At 35.9% G+C, this 20,197-nt stretch overlaps 1 protein-coding gene across 1 annotated transcript in view; it reads left to right on the top strand.

Moving 5' to 3' along the window:
* The first annotated feature begins 4,371 nt into the window (after window positions 1-4,371).
* Window positions 4,372-20,197, top strand: part of LOC143225086 (degenerin-like protein unc-105) — a 52,479-nt gene continuing 36,653 nt past the window's right edge. The window contains exons 1-2 of the transcript XR_013013604.1: window positions 4,372-4,619; window positions 16,282-16,439. The gene's annotated coding sequence lies outside the window, so the exon portion shown is untranslated. The remainder of the gene's footprint in view (window positions 4,620-16,281; window positions 16,440-20,197) is intronic.

The following is a 20,197-nucleotide window of genomic DNA, read 5'->3' on the forward strand; positions in this document are numbered from 1 at the left end:
TCCATAAGATATCAAGGGCGTTCCGGATAGATAAAAGGGTCAAGGCCCCCCTCAGTGGCACTGCGGTATGTCTGCGGACTCACACCGCTAGAACAGCATAAGCTAAGTACAGTCATAGTTGAAAACAGACATGCTGAGAAGACTAATGTTTGGATTGTCAAGAATTATATCTAACGAAGAGAAATATTTCGTTCTTCTTGAAATGGGTTTAAATGGAAGCTTACCCTTCTACTTCTTTGTCATAATTACTTTTCACTAATTTGTTCTTTCAATTGATTTTGTGACATATTAATTTCTTCACAAATTTACTCCAGTTATTTTAGCTGATACTTTCGTTTAAATTTCTTCATTCAAATTACGTGTTATTTAAAGATATCGATATAGTAAAAAAAAACGCATAATTGAGCGTAGTACTCATGGAAAAGAGTAAAAGTACACCAGTTTCTTAATTGCTAAAGGTATTTCGTCAAATGAACATTTCATAACATTTACTTTTACTTTTTCTTTTTTTTTGAGGAGGGGACTATTTGGTTTTGTGATATTGCTCTGGATTTCTCAATTGGTAAACCTAGTTTGAATATTTGGGAAACCACAAAATATTCCTCGCACTTTTTAAGATGTGCGAGTCATGAGAGTAAGAGTCAATTACTTGTTATGGCTAAGAAATGGCAGAGTGCTGCTGAGTAACTGCTTTCCTTCTGGTCTATAGTTCAGGATTACGGACGGTTGAAGACAATCTTAGTACCTTTGCCATGAATATAAATACAGACACATACAGGCCTTGTTTTTTTTCGACGTTAAATTTAACGCCAAGAACAACCATACAACAGTTATTTTACAAATTCATACAGAGAAGCTTAATCCTATTATATAAACATAAACAGTAACAGTAGCGAGCAATTCATATGGATATTTACTAACCAACTGCAGTGAATATACGAATGATAATTTTATTTTTATTTTTTATAAATACTCTTCCATTAGTGAACATACATTTCTAACAAAAACTTCACACTGCCACTTAAATTAAAACCAATAATTATCTTACGTGAAATGCATTAAACGGAAATAAATTAATTGAACAATAAATAGGGAGTTGAAGACTTGGTTACGTCCGTCATGGTACTATTACATGTCTGTTTTATAATAGTAACAAGTAGGTGTCTCTCCCTTTTAATGAATGGAACTTATTTCAGTTACTACTTTTATGTTATCAATTAATTATAATGAAATATTGAAAATCTTACGAAAGAAGGGCACTCGTAATGTCTGTTTATAGACTTTTTAAGTTTTTCATTGGTTAAAATATTTTTTCCTTTTTAATTAAAACCTTAATCCAAATTCGTTCGTGTTTAAAGTGTTTCTTAATAACAACAAAAAATAGACAGGTAAACAAAGAATATTTTCAGAAAGAAGTTTCGCCATTTTTTTAGATTATTCTATTTTTATTTTTCATGAGAATCAAATCGTAAATTAATTTTTTCATAGTCTAAAATGCACTTTTATAGCAAGTGTTATATGAGGTATTGTTTAATTGATTCATATTTCAAATGTCCCCAAACTGTTTGTTTTAGCTGAAAGTCACGAAGTTCTATAATGGTTATCTGCGCTATGTTCGGCATGGGGATTGAGCTCCAAATTAGAGTCGAAACTTACCACTTAGTCACCAGGCTACAACTCTGAATTAAGAAAATTATTTTGGATAAGGCTTAAATTCATTGTTTATAAAAGTACATCTGTATTTTATTAGGTTATATATTTGTTTCGTAGTTTATAAAAGTATATCTGTATGTTTTGAAGTTTTATATTTGTAAGCTTTCAAAAATGAGCTATGTAACATTCTAAAAGTGCTACTCTAAATTTTGGAGAAAAAAAAGAAATTATGTGGCTTCGATCATTTTTTGTACGTTCAAGCCAGATAAAAACACACTTAAAAGTAAAACAGATATTCATCGTTTTCTTAGAAACTGTAACTTACGTATGGATGGTTATTTCAAAATTTTAACCGTAGGAATGTAAATAAGACGATTGATTCTAAACCAAAATTATTCTTTCTTCTGTGTATTCATTAAAACTTCTGCTTTAAGTATGTACTATTTTTCTTTGATATTTTGCTTTATAAGATAAGTAAATTTTTCAAATATTATCATCATTCTATATAATCTCTTTAAAATTGTTAAGGTCTTAGAAATGGTGTCAAAAACAGTTATGTTTGAAATACATATTTGAGCTATGATTGTTAAATTGCTTTCTGCTTAATATAAATGTATAGTAAATGTAACACTAGTACGTGTTGGATATATCCTTAATAATTCTTGATTTTATCTTGAAACTGGCAAGTACAATTAGAAGATTGTTCACGTATATAATAGTCTTTCATTGTTATAACGCTTGAAAGTGCTACGATGTGAAAAAAAAATCCATCAAAGTTCATTTGATGTCAGTTTCGCTGTACATTGACCCGGAAGTTCAGTAATGAATGTGTTTGACAAAATAGGTTTTGTTTGTTATTGACTCAAACGAATAGCCCGAATTTTGATTCTATCGTAAAAGTTTAAAGAAAAGGGCTTGACATGTGACTTTTAACTTATCTCAGTTTTAGTCGCCTGGCGTGACCTGGTGATTAAGGCGCTCGATTCATAATCTGAGAGTCACGGGTTCGAATCTCCATCACTGAACACATTCGTTCTTTCAGCTGTGGGAGCGATATAAATCATGATCAACCACACTGTCGTGCGTAATAGTCAGTAGGGTTTGTTGACTAACTGCCTTGTTTTTAGTCTATTACTGCTAAATTAGGGTCGGCTAGTGCAGATGATCCTCCTGTAGCTTGGAGTGAAATTCAAACCAAATGAATTCAGTCGTTACACGCACCTTAGTTGTACCATAGTTTTAGTAATCAGTCATCTATTGGTAGACTTACATAATATATCATTTTGTGATCTTTAAAATAGAGTATTAATCGGGTATTTAAGTGAACACGTGTAGTGTAAATTACCAAATGAAACAACATTAGTATATATGACTACATATAGCAAGTGTATATCAAAGGGAATGATGATCGTTGCACATAGTATTAAATATAATACTATAAACTTTCGCGTTTTCAACTCCCTCGTTTATGCTAGCGTTTAACATTTAACCAGTGCATCCATCAGACCAGGGAGGAAGAGGTCAAGTTTAGACCTTGACGCAAGTATGTCTGTCTAGAAGGGATCTAGACTCAGATAAAGATGAACAATCGACACATGTTGTGGATGTGATAGATAAAATACAGGTTGTCGCTTGTAATTATCATTATTTTATTTTTTTACATATTGCAATGTAACTTAATACTATGATTATCTAGACAGCTTCGGCTCCAGTTGATACAAATTATGTAAGTGAGAGACAATATTCAACTTTTCACGTTTGATTCTTTTTACATATTTTACAATGTAAGGGAATTCTCTGATTGTCTCCCACTGGTACAGCGGTAAGCCTATGGACTTACAACGCTAAAATCAGCGGTTCGATTCCCTTCGAACACACAATTATACTATATCGACTTCAGTTGAAACACGTTGTGTATGAGGGACACAAGATTAAACTTTTTTTTGGTAAACAAGTTTTTTCGTTCAGAATACAACTTTCAAGAGCCCCGCTAGTACAGCGGTAAGTCTACGGATTTATAACGCTAAAATCAGGGATTCGATTCCTCTAGATGGGGTTAGCAAATAGCTCGATGTGGCTTTGCTATAAGAAAACACACACATACAGCTTTCAACGATAGTGCTATCAATGTCAACTTGCGAGCGGTTTAACGTTGCTATTACATTTTATACAAAAAAAATTAGCTAGTGATCGTAAAAAAAATTATATATTGGTACGGTAAGATTGTTCTGTACACAAAGGTCAGCGTTTTTTAAGCTATTGATATTAAAATATTCCACATTCTATTGCTCTTCAGCTGTTGAATTAGAAACTCAAAATTGTCTAATACATTCTTAATGTGTAATGCAGCCCAGAAGTTCGTAAATACGTTCTTAGCCGTAAGTATGATTTAGTAAAATACAATAAAATCCATGCAATAAAATAATTACACTAATGTTGAACAAAACTGTCTGAAATGATTGCTATTCAGCTGCCTGGCGGGAGTTAAACTTACTGACGGTTGAATAGTAATAAAGCCCTTGTAGGCGCTTTTATGATTTTGTTTATTTCTATATGTGCCTAATGTAACTTTTGTATTAACGTTTCAAATAGGTTTTAAAATAACGTATAATTTACAACGTATAGCTGTTGGTGTTTAGACGTTGTCTTGGAGACAAAAGCTTTCAACCAATAAACACGAAATATGGGCGGAGCGTCAATCAATCAGCAAGGACGAAAGGTTTGAATGAAGCTATGTGAGTACAGATTGACAGGAACTTCAACTAAGGCTCAAGATGAGACAGGCTGTGGTTGAATTTTTAGAAGGAACAACTGCACATGGATTACCCCGCTTGGTGTCTTCCAAAGGATGTCTGTATCGTTTCATATGGTTTGTAATTGTTGGGACAGCATCGGGGTATCTTGGGTATCAAATTTACGAAGTGCTTAAAGAGTACTTTAATTACCCTATAACTATTAATATCGAGGTAGGTGAAAAAAATCACTTGAATAAGCGAATAACTTGTTTTTTTACATGCTTGTTTTTTCAGTTAAACAAATATTCTAGAAACTCCATATACATATGAAATTCATTTCACTTTATGCTTGATGTTCAGTAAAGTAGCATTGAAGTGGCATTTATTAGTATTTAGGGGCACGAATTTGACTGTGGTCGAACTGTGAACTTCGCAACTGGCAAGCCAGGTTCGAATCCTTGCGATAAAACAAATGACTTCCCGCATTTTAAGCTGTGGGTGAGTTAGAAAAGTAACAGTCAATCCCATAACATGATGTGTGTGTGTGCATTTTCTTATAGAAGCCACATCGGGTTATCTGCTGAGCACACCGAGGGGAATCGAACCCCTGATTTTAACGTTTACCGCTGTACTACCCGGGGGTCATAGCATGACACAGGGCAGTAGTTGAAAATTAGGGACGGTGGAATATCACTTTATTATCTTTGTCGAAATATAGTTACGGATGTTTGTATTTAGGAGTCATTCGCTTCGACTCTACACATTACAACATTATGATTATCGACTATTACCATCTAGCGTTTTTATTTTATATTATACATAAATAATGTTTTCACAGTATGTTGGCTTGTAGAACTGAGAATAGTGATCTCGGGCTTCGTTTATTCTGAAAGTCTCTTCATGATTGGGCCTACTACACCAACTAAACAAATACAAACACACCAAAACATTAGTTGGAAAAGATCATGAACGGCTAACAAGATACGTTACACTTTTTGACTATTGAACTTTTGCAATCGTCTTTTATTAAAGTATCTCGATACATATTTCTGTTCCATTGGAGGTTCCAAGGGCCCTGTGGTTCCATCTTCAAGTTCATAGATACCAGATTTTATCACAACAGATTAGTGATTATATTAGTATAAAATCCGCTGAAACGCGAATATAGTCTGTTTCTTGAAAAACGGAATCCAAATTGAAAATTTCCCCCAACATCCAGTGGCTCAGCGATACGTCTGAAACTTATAACGTTACAATCCGAGTTTTGTTACCGCTAGTGAACACAAAAAACATAGGCCATTACGTAAATTTGTGTTTAAGAATAAATAATCAGACAAATAACCGAAACTGGAAGGTCCGTATTATTTACGTATACTTACTTTTTGTTGTAATATCAGGAACAACAAATGTAATCCCTGTGCACCACAAAACACGTTCAAACTTGGTCATCAAACAAGTAAACAAAATACGCAAAACAAATTCAAATATCAAAAATTGCTGTTACTAACAATAAACATATTACACAGCAAAGATAAAAGATGTAAAAACAAAACATAATTTATCAAACTCAAACAGATGCTCAAGTACTGGGGCATGACGTAATGTATCAATCAAAGACAGAAACACTGGGAAAGATGAACAGAGCCTCTGAATAAAGGAAAGTTTGCTAATATTTAAATTGAGGCCTAGGTTCAATGCTCTCAGGTCTCCAAGCACTTTGATGTTTGGGCTCAAAGGTAATGTAAAATAGAATACATAAATTAACAAAGGTAGATCATGTAAAAAATAATTATATAAGTTAACAAACGTAGATAATGTAAAAAAAATATACATAAGTTGACAAACGTATTTTTATATTTATAACTTATAATCTAAGGTTGTTCTTTTACAGACAATATTCGAAGAAATATGTATAACTTATGCTAGAAATGAATTAAATCTCTATAACCCGAGCACTTTCGAAAGGTTGACCTTTCTTCTTCAAGGGCTTTCGAAAGTGTTTGGGTTATAGAGATTTAATTCATTTCTCTTAAGACTTCTTGACTTACATGTTTTTCTTATATATTGTATCGCTCTTTCAGCCGTGGAGGCAAACAAATATCATGAATATATTGTATGCTAAATATGATTGAATCTTTTTCATGTTTATAACTTACGTATTGTGTTTGTTTGTTTTTGAATTTCACGCAAAGCTACTCGAGGGCTATCTGCACTAGCCGTCCCTAATTTAGCAGTGTAAGATTAGAGGGAGAGCAACAAGTCATCACTACCCACCACAAACTGTTGGGCTACTCTTTTAGTAACGAATAGTGGGATTGACCGCAACATTATAACTCCCCCACGGCTGAAAAGGCGAGCATGTTTGGTGCGACGGGGATTCGAACCTGCGACTCTTGGATTACGAGTACAGCGCCCTAACCGCCTGGCCGTATTGATTATATCCTGAATTTATTATGACTATTATCTGGTGTTTTATTATCTGTTGGTTATATCCCATTTTCTGTTGTTTGAACTTGTACTAACTATATCTGTGAACGGGATATTCAATCTGTTAATTAGTGTTGACTACTTTCAACAATTTTCTCTTGCAGAGAGTTAAGTATGCTATATTAAAACGATTTGAATGTATAAATCAGTAAGTCACTGGCTGATATAAACTTGCGATGGGATGACATATATGAAACCCTATATTTTAAGAGATTATTTGACGCTTTTGTGAAGGGTATGTAATAACTTTTTTTTCCACAAATTATTCTTACGTTCAGATGTGTTTAAATCAAGGATTTAAAAATTTCAAGGTGGAGATATCTCTTATAATTATTTACATTTTAAGACAACGAAATATGGAACAACTTGGAACATCAGAACCACCCAGAAAGAGACTTACAACAGATAGTGCCCTAGTTGTGATAACCAAAGAGTGACGTTTTGTAACAATAAGAATGCACAAAACAAAGGTCAATGGCAAAAACCATTCACATGACCTAATGAACAGTATGCAACATAAACAACAAGGATCTCATCTGGAAACGAGGCCAAAAGGGTATGGCTTCACAGAGATAAGACTTTGTCATACTTTTAATTCTATCGTTATGTACCTCAAGCAGTAAGAGAATGAGATGGTATCGCCATATTCCATAAACAAGCATACTGATCATGTTGTCGTACTGAAAATCTATGGGTTTCTGTGCAAGTGAACTGCTGAAAGGAGAGCTGAAAAACCATTTTCTTCGTACAGTAGATGGATTATCGAAAGTATGCTGGGAGAAGAAATATCATTTGGGCAGGACAGTCTTACGACTCTTCCTTTGACAATGAAAACCACATTGCAAGGCTTTTGTTAAGATACATGGTCGTCAGATACAGTATGATTGAATGTGACAACATGGCTCTAACAACGGTATAAGGCTCAAAAACTGTTTTAATATAACGTACTTGACCTCTGAACTTCTTTTATCTGGTCTTAACTTGATTTAGTTACATCTCATTGCTTGATGTTTTAATGTATGCTTATTATGGAGTTTACCTTTTCAGAGTGTACTTTGTCCCTAATGTTATAATCTGTTGATTATATTTGTTGTTGACGGTGGTGACGGTAAGGGAGGGTTAAGGTATAGCGTTGTTATATTTTGTTATCTATGTTTAATATTCTTATTGTCATCTGTATTAAATTGTGTTGGTTGGATTTCGTTGTCTGGCATTTTTCCTCTGTTCTTTTTTGAACATTAATTCTATATATTGAGCCATTTTTTAGCCGCAACTTTTTTTTTGAACACTAATTGTATGTATTGAGCCATTCTTTAGTGGCAGGTTTCTTTTTGAACGCTAACTCTAAGTTCTGAGCCATTCCTTAGTCACAGGTGTCTTCCTGAATACTAAATGTATGTATTGTTTGAATCTTTGTTTTAATTATTCGTTTTACTTCTACTTTTCTGGTGTTTCGGTCTTTGATTGATGTACCATATCGTGCCTGGTGCTTGTGTATGATATATTATTGTTTGTTTCTTACATCTGTTATATTTGTTCGATGATGTAATTTGTTAAATGGGTGATTTCGTGTTAACTCACCCAGAAAAGAGAACTTTTCTCAGTTCATGTCATAGATTTTCTCGAAAATAATTCAAGCAAAAACTTTATTTTGATTTATTCAGCCATGTAAAATCCTAAAGCTGTACAGCGTGGCTGAATAATCCTAAAGCTGTACTGCATGGCTGAATAAATTGAAATAAAGTTTTGGCTTAAATTTTTTCAAGGAAATCTAAGACATGAACTGGGAAGCCCTAGGTTAGTTGGCATGGAATGACCCTATTATTAGTAGTAGCACTAGTGAGCTGAGGTAGGAATTTGTTTTACGTTTCCTTTTCTTCTTTGTTGACCTGCTTTTTTAAGTCTGTTTTTATGGTGCGTATTTGGAAGTTATATCTTTTGCTCATGATATTTCAACAGAAAGTAAGTTTAAGTAAATGATACTGACGTAAAAAATAGGACATTACGTATTCGATTTATTGTTTGTTTTATTTATTTGTTTATTGTTAAGTACAAACAAAACCCAGGTTTTAAAGTTAAACGTTTCAGGCTTATTGATGAGCCATTGGGAGTAAAAGAAAGGCTGTTCAATTTAGATTCCTTTGTGTCAGGAAACAGATTATATTCACGTTTCAACGGATTTTCTTTTTTTACTAATTTAATCACTAATATCTTATGATAAAACCTGGTAACTATGAACTTGAATGGAGGGATTACACGGCCCTTGGAACCTCAATTGAAATAAAGATATGCATCGAGATACTCTAACAAAAGATGATTTCAAAAGTCAATACTTAAACAAGTTTAAACAACAAAAAAGTCATGCTTTTCATATGCTGTTCATAATCCTTTAAACAACAAAAAAGTCATGCTTTTCATATGCTGTTCATAATCCTTTAAACAACAAACAAGTCATGCTTTTCATATGCTGTTCATAATCTTTTACAGTTTATGCTTTGATGTTTGTTTAACCAGTCTACCTATCAAGGACAACAAACTCAGGGGTCGGGGTGGGATACAGAGGGGCGTTATAATTTCCAGTATTCATATTAGAACAAAAATTGTACACCAATAAAATGATTGATCAGTTAGTCTAACAAAAACCCCCCAACAAACACCACTTTACTGTCAAAATAACTCACTTCACAATAGTGTTTGCCTATAAAGGTGCAGAGTGTAAGAGTTTGGCTGGACTCTGTTTATTCTTGTATGTAATAATAGACACGTTCAGGCAAGTGCTGCACTTAGAGTGGAAAATATCATCCTTAGCAGCCAATATCGTTAAAATTTGCAAAACCCAGGCTTTATAGATGTTTGTTTGTTTTTTCTTAATTTCGCGCAAAGCTACACGAGGGTTATCTGCGCTAGCCGTCCCTAATTTAGCAGTGTAAGACTAGAGGGAAGGCAGCTAGTCATGGCCACCCACCGCCAACTCTTGGGCTACTCTTTTACCAATGAATAGCGGGATTGACCGTCACATTATAACGCTTCCACGGCTTTAAGGGCGAGCATATTTGGTGCGACGGGGATTCGAACCCGCGACCCTCATATTACGAGTCGAATGCTTTAACCCACCTGGCCATGCCGGGCCGCTTTATGGAATTCAAAAGTCAAATCCTGTATCGTTCAACGAGTGTAGTTACTATTGTATTTTGGGTTTAATTATGCTCACTAAATCTATGCAATGAGATTATTCGAGCTTCTAATAATACTTAGTAAAATTAAAGTGTGTTTAATTTTAATGTGTGAGATTAATACCACATTATATGTCTTAGAAACGGGATTAAGGATAATTTAAATATGTTACAACTTGAAATGTTTCTGTATATATGTTGCATATATGATTTTAAGAACCTATATTTAATTCTAATATAAAACCATCGTGTAATAAATCATCGACAATTTGATGAATTCAACTCTTCATCTCATTAAAGTGCCATGTGACGTCAGAGAAAGGTATCGCGTTTACTTCATAAGAGTTTCAGGCTAGCATGTACAAGATGATGTAAATTAAGCATTATTCATTTTTTACATGTTAATCATAAAGTTTTAACGGTTTAATATAAACATATGTTACAAATTGTTTTCACTTAAGTAGTGTCGTCAAATCGCGTGACACACTAATGGAATTTTTATGACATACATATGAAAAATTAAAACATATTTTTAGGTATTGATATGTATATATATATCAAAAATATACCACAGTATCATTTGTCATTTGTCAATGCGTACTTTGATGAATTAGATACTTTTTGCAATTATGTGTATCGATTAATTGGAATATATTTATATTATGTTTAATGGTTCATTAAAACTGTACGAGTCTCCTGCCTCTTGAAATTGACGCAAAAAGTAGATGTGTTAACATCTTCCACAGTTCTGTGAAGCTCTTCCAGTGGCACAGCGGTATAATGCGTACTTATACTGCTAGAAACCGTGTTATTATACCTTTCGAGGGCAAAACACAAATAGTCCTTTGTGTAGCTTTGTGCTTAATAACAAACAACAAGTTCTACAAATTAACTCTACATTACTCCATTACTTAAATAAGTTTCTTAAAAGTAAAACTTAACATTAAAATAGGGTGTTCTACTGACTGAATTGTACCGAAAACCAACGAATAAATCACAATACATAATCACAGCTGTCACTCTCCACATACAAAACACAATATCACATTCAATCAAACACTTAGATTAAAGAAGATTTGCTCTAACAGTAAGAACTATGACAGTCACATTAATTCTTTGAAATAGACTATGACACAAAGAGGTTATAAACTAAAGATAATCACCCAACAACTTGACAAAATTGACAATTTATCACGTGAATCTGCAACTGGTTATTACCTATCACCCAAAACTAAAACACTTACCCTGCATAAGAAACAAACAAAAACATTTACATCCTTCTGTTTAATGACCGACTAAAATCCATTTTTACAGAAGTTCCTGTTGTTTCTTTTAAAAAAAAGGACACTTGTCATCTATACTTAGTTACCACTAAATTCAATTTTAAGTAGACACTAGGCGAAAGTCATCTTTCCAGTAGCAAGTGATGAAACTTTCCGATAAAGACAATCAAAAAAACATTACAAAACCACTAAATCAATAACATTATTTCGGTAATCCAATATGTAAGTCAAACCAAAACAGCTATACGGGAACGGTTCAATAGCCACATACCAACAATTAAAACAAAGAACTTCCGGTTATAAAACACTTTAACATGCCTGAACACTCTCTGGACGAGAGTGTTGTTGACGGGTATACAGAGAAATTTTACACCTGACAGAAACAGGAAAATTAAACACGTTTACTGTATAAGAGTTTTAAAAGCGGCCCTGCATGGCCAGGTGGGTTAAGGCACTCGACTCGTAATCTGAGGGTCGCGGGTTCGAATTCCCGTCACACCAAACATGCCCGCCCTTTCAGCCGTATGTTCGTTGGTAAAAGAGTAGCCCAAGAGTTGGCGGTGGATGGTAATGACTAGCTGCCTTCCCTCTAGTCTTACACTGCTAAATTAGGGACGGCTAGCGCGGATAGCCCTCGTGTAGCTTTACGCGAAATTCGAAACAAACCAAACCAAACTGCACCTAAAACTGCAAAACATTCATGGCACTCATAACACATACTCTATGTCAGATATGTTAACCACTAAGGCTACTATTGAGACTATAATCACAAAACATTTTACAACAGTCCTAATTATAAATATTTACCCTATAGTATATTTAAGTTATATTTCTACGTACCATAAGATAAATCAGTGACTATTTTACATATAATTTTGGTCAATAATGACATATTTTTGGTAATGTTTAGGGTGCTGTCTATTTTGTCTTTACCCTGCGTGTAACAGCCGAATCACTCATGATTGTCACGCATACATAAATACTTAAATTACAGTAGAAACATTTAGAGCCTTTTACACACTTTTATCTCGACATATAATTAAAAAATATTTTGCAAAATTTTTAGCTTATTGAGTCTAAAATGTAGAAGTAAGTTTTTAGAAAGTAAAATATCGAAAACGTACATACTTGGTCAAAACATGCAGCTATTTTATAGTTAGAACTAACGATTGGTTTGGGGTTGCGTGTTTGTCTTTTGAGATATTTGACAGGCAATGTTTTGAATTGGGGTTCCTCTTTAAAGCGCGTGAAAAATTAAAACGAAGGTCGAACAAAAGTTAAAACCATCTTTTGTGTTGGGTACTAAAATATATTCCACTATAGGAGTGTGCGCGTGTTGAATTAGGAAAACAATATATCTTTTGAGATTTTCATAACGAAGTTCTCATGGTGTTTTCTCTCTCTCTCTCTTTTTCATTTCTCTCTTTCGTGGATTACGTGCAAAGCTACACGAGTTTTGTATACGATTGTTGTACGTAATTTTAAAATTACTAATTGATTGTACTCGTTCAACGCAGGGGGAAATACATAGTGTCCCCGAGTGTAGCATAGGGATTATATTCATACCTTGACCCCTATGCCACTTCTCTAAAAGTTCTAAGGGTAGATACATGCTAGGTTTGGCTAAAATCAGTCCAACGGTTTGGCAAATATAAGCGGACATACACACAAATACTTTTGTCAAATAATGGTTTATGCAAACTAGAGGAAAGGCAGGTAGTCAACACCGCCAACAGAAACTCTTGGACTGTTCTTGTCAGATTCAGAACTGAAATGTGACTGTTACTTTTATAACGCAGCAATGATTCCAACGCGGGAAACGCATTTTGGGGAGGGGCGAACATAACTTTAGCTTTACAGTACTGTGCCGATTTCAGTCCTTCATATTTTTATGGGAAAAATCTATATAAAAAGCAAACAATAATTTCATATGAAGTCATTGATTTTATGGCAAATTTCTGTTGAAAGATTAGTTACGTTAAAAAGTTTTGAAACAAAATATAAATATGAAATGACATAAGTAGTCACGTATCTCATGCCTTCTTTTTTTTTGGGAAGGAATTTCAGTATTGTTAGCTTTGAATTACATAGTTTACATGGTGTATATTGGTTACTACCTTTTGTCATGTACGGTATTGTAAACTACCGTCTATTTTCTCAACAAATGTTTACAATAAGCTATAAATATACACACTTTTATTTACATTTCTTAAGAACAAAATATATGTATAAATATTAGTTTTGATATATACAGTGTGTTACAAATAACATTTATTTAATATCAATCACTTAAAGCAATAAATATCCAAGATGTTATAACCTCTAACATTGTTTGTTTGTTTTGAATGAATTTCGTGCAAAGCTACACGAGAAATATCTGCACTAGCCATCCATAATTTAGTAGTGCAAGACTAGAGGGAAGGCAGGTAGTCATCACCATCCATCACCAACTCTTGTGCTACTCTTTTACTAAAGAATAGTGGAATTTACGGTCATATTATAACATCCCCACGGCTGAAAGGTTGAGCATGTTTGGAGTGACGGAGATTCGAACCCGTAACCCACAGATTGCGAGTCCAGCTCCATAACCACCTGACCATGTTGGGCCAACCTTTAACTGTCAGATATATGTGGGATACCACTTCCTTACTTGGATAAGATATCCATATGTGACGTACCAGTTTCATTATGCCTGAGTTCACAACCTAATCTGTAAAATGATTATTTGATGATTAAGTTGTAACCTTCATGGTCTTTAACTATGTTTACTTGTTGGTCTTTAACTGATATTTACTTGATGGTCTTTATGTTTACTTGATGGTCTTTATGTTTACTTGAGCTTCTTTAACTATGTTTACTTCTCGGTCATTAACTATGTTTACTTGATGTTCTTTAACTATGTTTACTTGATGTTCTTTAACTATGTTTACTTCTCGGTCATTAACTATGTTTACTTCGTGTTCCTTAACTATGCTTACTTGATGGTCTTTAACTCTGTTTACTTGATGTTTTTTAACTGTGTTTATTTTATGGTCTTTAACTACATTTACTTTACGGTCTCTAAATACGTTTACTTTACGATCTCTAACTACGTTTACTTCTCGGTCTTTAAATATTTTTACTTGATGGTCTTTAACTATGCTTACTTAATAATTTTCAACGATATTTACTTGGTGGTCTTTAACTATGTTTACTTGACGGTCTTTAATTACATTTGTTTGATTACATGTTTTTAAATGCATGGTTGAAGTGGATGTTATTTTTGCATGAAAATCAACTATTTCCTGCTTTTACTACTTTACTGCATTTTTTTTAACGAAATAGTTAGGCCCGGCATAGCCAGGTGGGTTAAGGCGTTCGGCTCGTAATCTGAGGGTCGCGGGTTCTAATCCCCGTCGCACCAAACCTGCTCCCCCTTTCAGCCGTGGGGCGTTATAATGTTACGTTCAATCCCACTATTCGTTGGTAAAAGAGTAGCCCAAGAGTTGGCGGTGGGTGGTGATGACTAGCTTTCTTCCCTCTAGTCTTACTCTGCTAAATTAGGGAGGCTAGCGTAGATAGCCCTCGAATAGGTTTGCGCGAAATTAAAAAAACAAACAAACAAATGAAATAGTTGTATACTATTAAGAGTTGGTAGCTTCTTTTAATAAGTACGATGCTTCAGGTCCCAAGTTTAATTTCATATCATTTTCCTCCATTTGTGATCGCGTTTATGCTGCTGGCTGTGATTATTCACAATTTCCATCAAGAAAAACAAAACGTCCATTACACGTCGGTTATAGATGTCGGTATATAAGAGCACGTTTAAATAGACTGAAGATATAAAAGTCCATTGCTGATAGGATATCTTATCCATATGGAACTACCATGATTCCACGTTTTCGTCCCTCCTTCGTTTTACATGAAAACGACCATTAGTTTTAAGATGTGGCTAGAACTTTGTAGATCAGTAACTTATGGGCCTTCGTTAGCTTCATCACAATTACATTTTGGGTCAGAAAGCCCCTTATTCGTTACTATGATATTCAGTTTGTAGACGATAGAGATTTACTTGGTGCATTTTTGGAGCCTCTTGCTCGTACTAAACAATGTGTTGTGTGAATTTTCACACTTTTTGGTGAGCATTAAAGGGTATCTTTTTCAAAGTGCTATATCGCTTAGCTCTACATCTTTTGATAATCTCGCTATATAGATATTATTTCCCGTAATGAGCCAAGCACAAGTTAACCATGGCAAAATTGCATTGTTGAATGATTGGGAGTTCGTAATAAACCAGATGTAGAGGTGTTGAACGTGTTGTACATGGTACTCAGCCTCGCATCTGTGAATATACGCATATGCATATGCAAGTCGTTGTGAAACCTTTGTGGTGTGACATATGTATAAGCAGCATCAGCCTTTACTAGTTTTATATTAAGTATATTAATACAGTACAGTAGGTATTCGGGTCAGTCATCAGTCAGGTTTCCTTTTCATCACATGTTTTTATTTTATATGAATGAGATAAACATGATATTTTTCCTGCTTTACAATATTTTTTTCTTTCTGAATTTCAGAACAGCGTTTCTTTTATTTGAATTTACTCTGTTCATCAGATGTTAACGTATCAGATAATACCACAAACTAAGTAATAAAATAGCGCGTTTTTCCTACACACGAAGAATCCACCTAATAAAACCTTTGTATCTTTCAACTTTAACCGTTAATACATTATAAACAAATTCAGTAGTAACTCTACGGACGTACAAAGCTAAGGTCTAGGAATCGACTTACCCCGCTGGACATAGCAAATAGCCCAATGTAGCTTTGCCCTAAAAAGAACCAAACAAATAATATATGAGCATCTGTACATATACGGTTCAAAAAATGACAAAGAATCCCTTAAATCTAAAGTAACTGATGGAATTATTAATGTGTTTCTTCATGGCCGAAAGGTTTGTTTGTTTCTAGGTCAACGATCACAAGGAGTTTGAGTTTCCTGCTGTAACAGTCTGCAGTTTGCACATTCTCAATGCGTCTCTCATTGAAGAAGATACCGACGATTTACCGGCAGGCCTAGGCGGTCTTCTTATGATGACGAGCATGAAAAACACTTCCGAGCAAAACGTGTAGGTTGTCTTTCAGTTGTAACGGTGTGGAAGAAAGAAAGACGCGTATGTTTTTTTTAGTTGTAACGGTGTGGAAGAAAGCAAGGTGTGTAGGTTGTCTTTCAGTTGTAACGGTGTTGAAGAAAGCAAGACGCGTAGGTTGTCTTTCAGTTGTAACGATGTTGAAGAAAGCAAGACGCGTAGATTGTCTTTCAGTTGTAACGGTGTGGAAGAAAGCAAGACGCGTAGGTTGTCTTTCAGTTGTAACGGTGTGGAAGAAAGCAAGGTGTGTAGGTTGTCTTTCAGTTGTAACGGTGTTGAAGAAAGCAAGACGCGTAGGTTGTCTTTCAGTTGCAACGGTGTGGAAGAAAGCAAGACGCTTAGGTTGTCTTTCAGTTGTAACGGTGTGGAAGAAAGCAAGGTGTGTAGGTTGTCTTTCAGTTGTAACGGTGTTGAAGAAAGCAAGACGCGTAGGTTGTCTTTCAGTTGTAACGGTGTGGAAGAAAGCAAGGTGTGTAGGTTGTCTCTTAGTTGTAACGGTGTTGAAGAAAGCAAGACGCGTAGGTTGTCTTTCAGTTGCAACGGTGTGGAAGAAAGCAAGACGCGTAGGTTGTCTTTCAGTTGTAACGGTGTTGAAGAAAGCAAGGTGTGTAGGTTGTCTTTCAGTTGTAACGGTGTTGAAGAAAGCAAGACGCGTAGGTTGTCTTTCAGTTGTAACGGTGTGGAAGAAAGCAAGACGCGTAGGTTGTCTTTCAGTTGTAACGGTGTGGAAGAAAGCAAGGTGTGTAGGTTGTCTTTCAGTTGTAACGGTGTGGAAGAAAGAAAGGTGTGTAGGTTGTCTTTCAATTGTAACGGTGTTGAAGAAAGCAAGACGCGTAGGTTGTCTTTCAGTTGTAACGGTGTTGAAGAAAGCAAGGTGTGTAGGTTATCTTTTAGTTGTAACAGTGTTGAAGAAAGCATGGTATGTAGGTTTTCTTTCAGTTGTAACGGTGTGGAAGAAAGCAAGGTGTGTAGGTTGTCTTTCAGTTGTAACGGTGTTGAAGAAAGCAAGGTGTGTAGGTTGTCTTTCAGTTGTAACGGTGTTGAAGAAAGCAAGACGCGTAGGTTGTCTTTCAGTTGTAACGGTGTTGAAGAAAGCAAGGTGTGTAGGTTGTCTTTCAGTTGTAACGGTGTTGAAAAAGCAAGACGCGTAGGTTGTCTTTCAGTTGTAACGGTGTGGAAGAAAGCAAGGTGTGTAGGTTGTCTTTCAGTTGTAACGGTGTTGAAGAAAGCAAGACGCGTAGGTTGTCTTTCAGTTGCAACGGTGTGGAAGAAAGCAAGACGCGTAGGTTGTCTTTCAGTTGTAACGGTGTGGAAGAAAGCAAGGTGTGTAGGTTGTCTTTCAGTTGTAACGGTGTTGAAGAAAGCAAGACGCGTAGGTTGTCTTTCAGTTGTAACGGTGTTGAAGAAAGCAAGACGCGTAGGTTGTCTTTCAGTTGCAACGGTGTGGAAGAAAGCAAGACGCGTAGGTTGTCTTTCAGTTGTAACGGTGTGGAAGAAAGCAAGGTGTGTAGGTTGTCTTTCAGTTGTAACGGTGTTGAAGAAAGCAAGACGCGTAGGTTGTCTTTCAGTTGTAACGGTGTGGAAGAAAGCAAGGTGTGTAGGTTGTCTTTCAGTTGTAACGGTGTTGAAGAAAGCAAGACGCGTATGTTGTCTTTCAGTTGTAACGGTGTGGAAGAAAGCAAGGTGTGTATGTTGTTTTTCAGTTGTAACGGTGTTGAAGAAAGCAAGACGCGTAGGTTGTCTTTCAGTTGTAACGGTGTGGAAGAATGCAAGACGCGTAGGTTGTCTTTCAGTTGTAACGGTGTGGAAGAAAGCAAGGTGTGTAGGTTGTCTTTCAGTTGTAACGGTGTTGAAGAAAGCAAGGTGTGTAGGTTATCTTTTAGTTGTAACAGTGTTGAAGAAAGCATGGTATATAGGTTGTCTTTCAGTTGTAACGGTGTGGAAGAAAGTAATACGCGTATGTTTTTTTTAGTTGTAACGATGTTGAAGAAAGCAAGACGCGTAGGTTGTCTTTCAGTTGTAACGGGTTGAAGAAAGCAAGGTGTGTAGGTTGTCTTTCAGTTGTAACGGTGTGGAAGAAAGTAAGACGCGTATGTTTTTTTTAGTTGTAACGGTGTGGAAGAAAGCAAGGTGTGTAGGTTGTCTTTCAGTTGTAACGGTGTTGAAGAAAGCAAGACGCGTAGGTTGTCTTTCAGTTGTAACGGTGTTGAAGAAAGCAAGGTGTGTAGGTTGTCTTTCAGTTGTAACGGTGTTGAAGAAAGCAAGACGCGTAGGTTGTCTTTCAGTTGTAACGGTGTGGAAGAAAGCAAGACGCGTAGGTTGTCTTTCAGTTGTAACGGTGTGGAAGAAAGCAAGGTGTGTAGGTTGTCTTTCAGTTGTAACGGTGTTGAAGAAAGCAAGACGCGTAGGTTGTCTTTCAGTTGTAACGGTGTGGAAGAATGCAAGACGCGTAGGTTGTCTTTCAGTTGTAACGGTGTGGAAGAAAGCAAGGTGTGTAGGTTGTCTTTCAGTTGTAACGGTGTGGAAGAAAGAAAGGTGTGTAGGTTGTCTTTCAGTTGTAACGGTGTTGAAGAAAGCAAGACGCGTAGGTTGTCTTTCAGTTGTAACGGTGTTGAAGAAAGCAAGGTGTGTAGGTTATCTTTTAGTTGTAACAGTGTTGAAGAAAGCATGGTATGTAGGTTTTCTTTCAGTTGTAACGGTGTGTAAGAAAGCAAGGTGTGTAGGTTGTCTTTCAGTTGTAACGGTGTTGAAGAAAGCAAGGTGTGTAGGTTGTCTTTCAGTTGTAACGGTGTTGAAGAAAGCAAGACGCGTAGGTTGTCTTTCAGTTGTAACGGTGTTGAAGAAAGCAAGGTGTGTAGGTTATTTTTTAGTTGTAACAGTGTTGAAGAAAGCGTGGTATGTAGGTTGTCTTTCAGTTGTAACGGTGTGGAAGAAAGTAAGACGCGTATGTTTTTTTTAGTTGTAACGATGTTGAAGAAAGCAAGACGCGTAGGTTGTCTTTCAGTTGTAACGGGTTGAAGAAAGCAAGGTGTGTAGGTTGTCTTTCAGTTGTAACGGTGTGGAAGAAAGTAAGACGCGTATGTTTTTTTTTAGTTGTAACGGTGTGGAAGAAAGCAAGGTGTGTATGTTGTCTTTCAGTTGTAACGGTGTTGAAGAAAGCAAGACGCGTAGGTTGTCTTTCAGTTGTAACGATGTTGAAGAAAGCAAGACGCGTAGGTTGTCTTTCAGTTGTAACGGTGTGGAAGAAAGCAAGACGCGTAGGTTGTCTTTCAGTTGTAACGGTGTGGAAGAAAGCAAGACGCGTAGGTTGTCTTTCAGTTGTAACGGTGTGGAAGAAAGCAAGGTGTGTAGGTTGTCTTTCAGTTGTAACGGTGTTGAAGAAAGCAAGACGCGTATGTTGTCTTTCAGTTGTAACGGTGTGGAAGAAAGCAAGGTGTGTATGTTGTTTTTCAGTTGTAACGGTGTTGAAGAAAGCAAGACGCGTAGGTTGTCTTTCAGTTGCAACGGTGTGGAAGAAAGCAAGACGCGTAGGTTGTCTTTCAGTTGTAACGGTGTGGAAGAAAGCAAGGTGTGTAGGTTGTCTTTCAGTTGTAACGGTGTTGAAGAAAGCAAGACGCGTAGGTTGTCTTTCAGTTGTAACGGTGTGGAAGAAAGCAAGGTGTGTAGGTTGTCTTTCAGTTGTAACGGTGTTGAAGAAAGCAAGACGCGTAGGTTGTCTTTCAGTTGCAACGGTGTGG

This window comes from Tachypleus tridentatus, chromosome 9 (assembly GCF_004210375.1).
Source record: "Tachypleus tridentatus isolate NWPU-2018 chromosome 9, ASM421037v1, whole genome shotgun sequence".
NCBI lineage: Eukaryota > Metazoa > Arthropoda > Merostomata > Xiphosura > Limulidae > Tachypleus > Tachypleus tridentatus.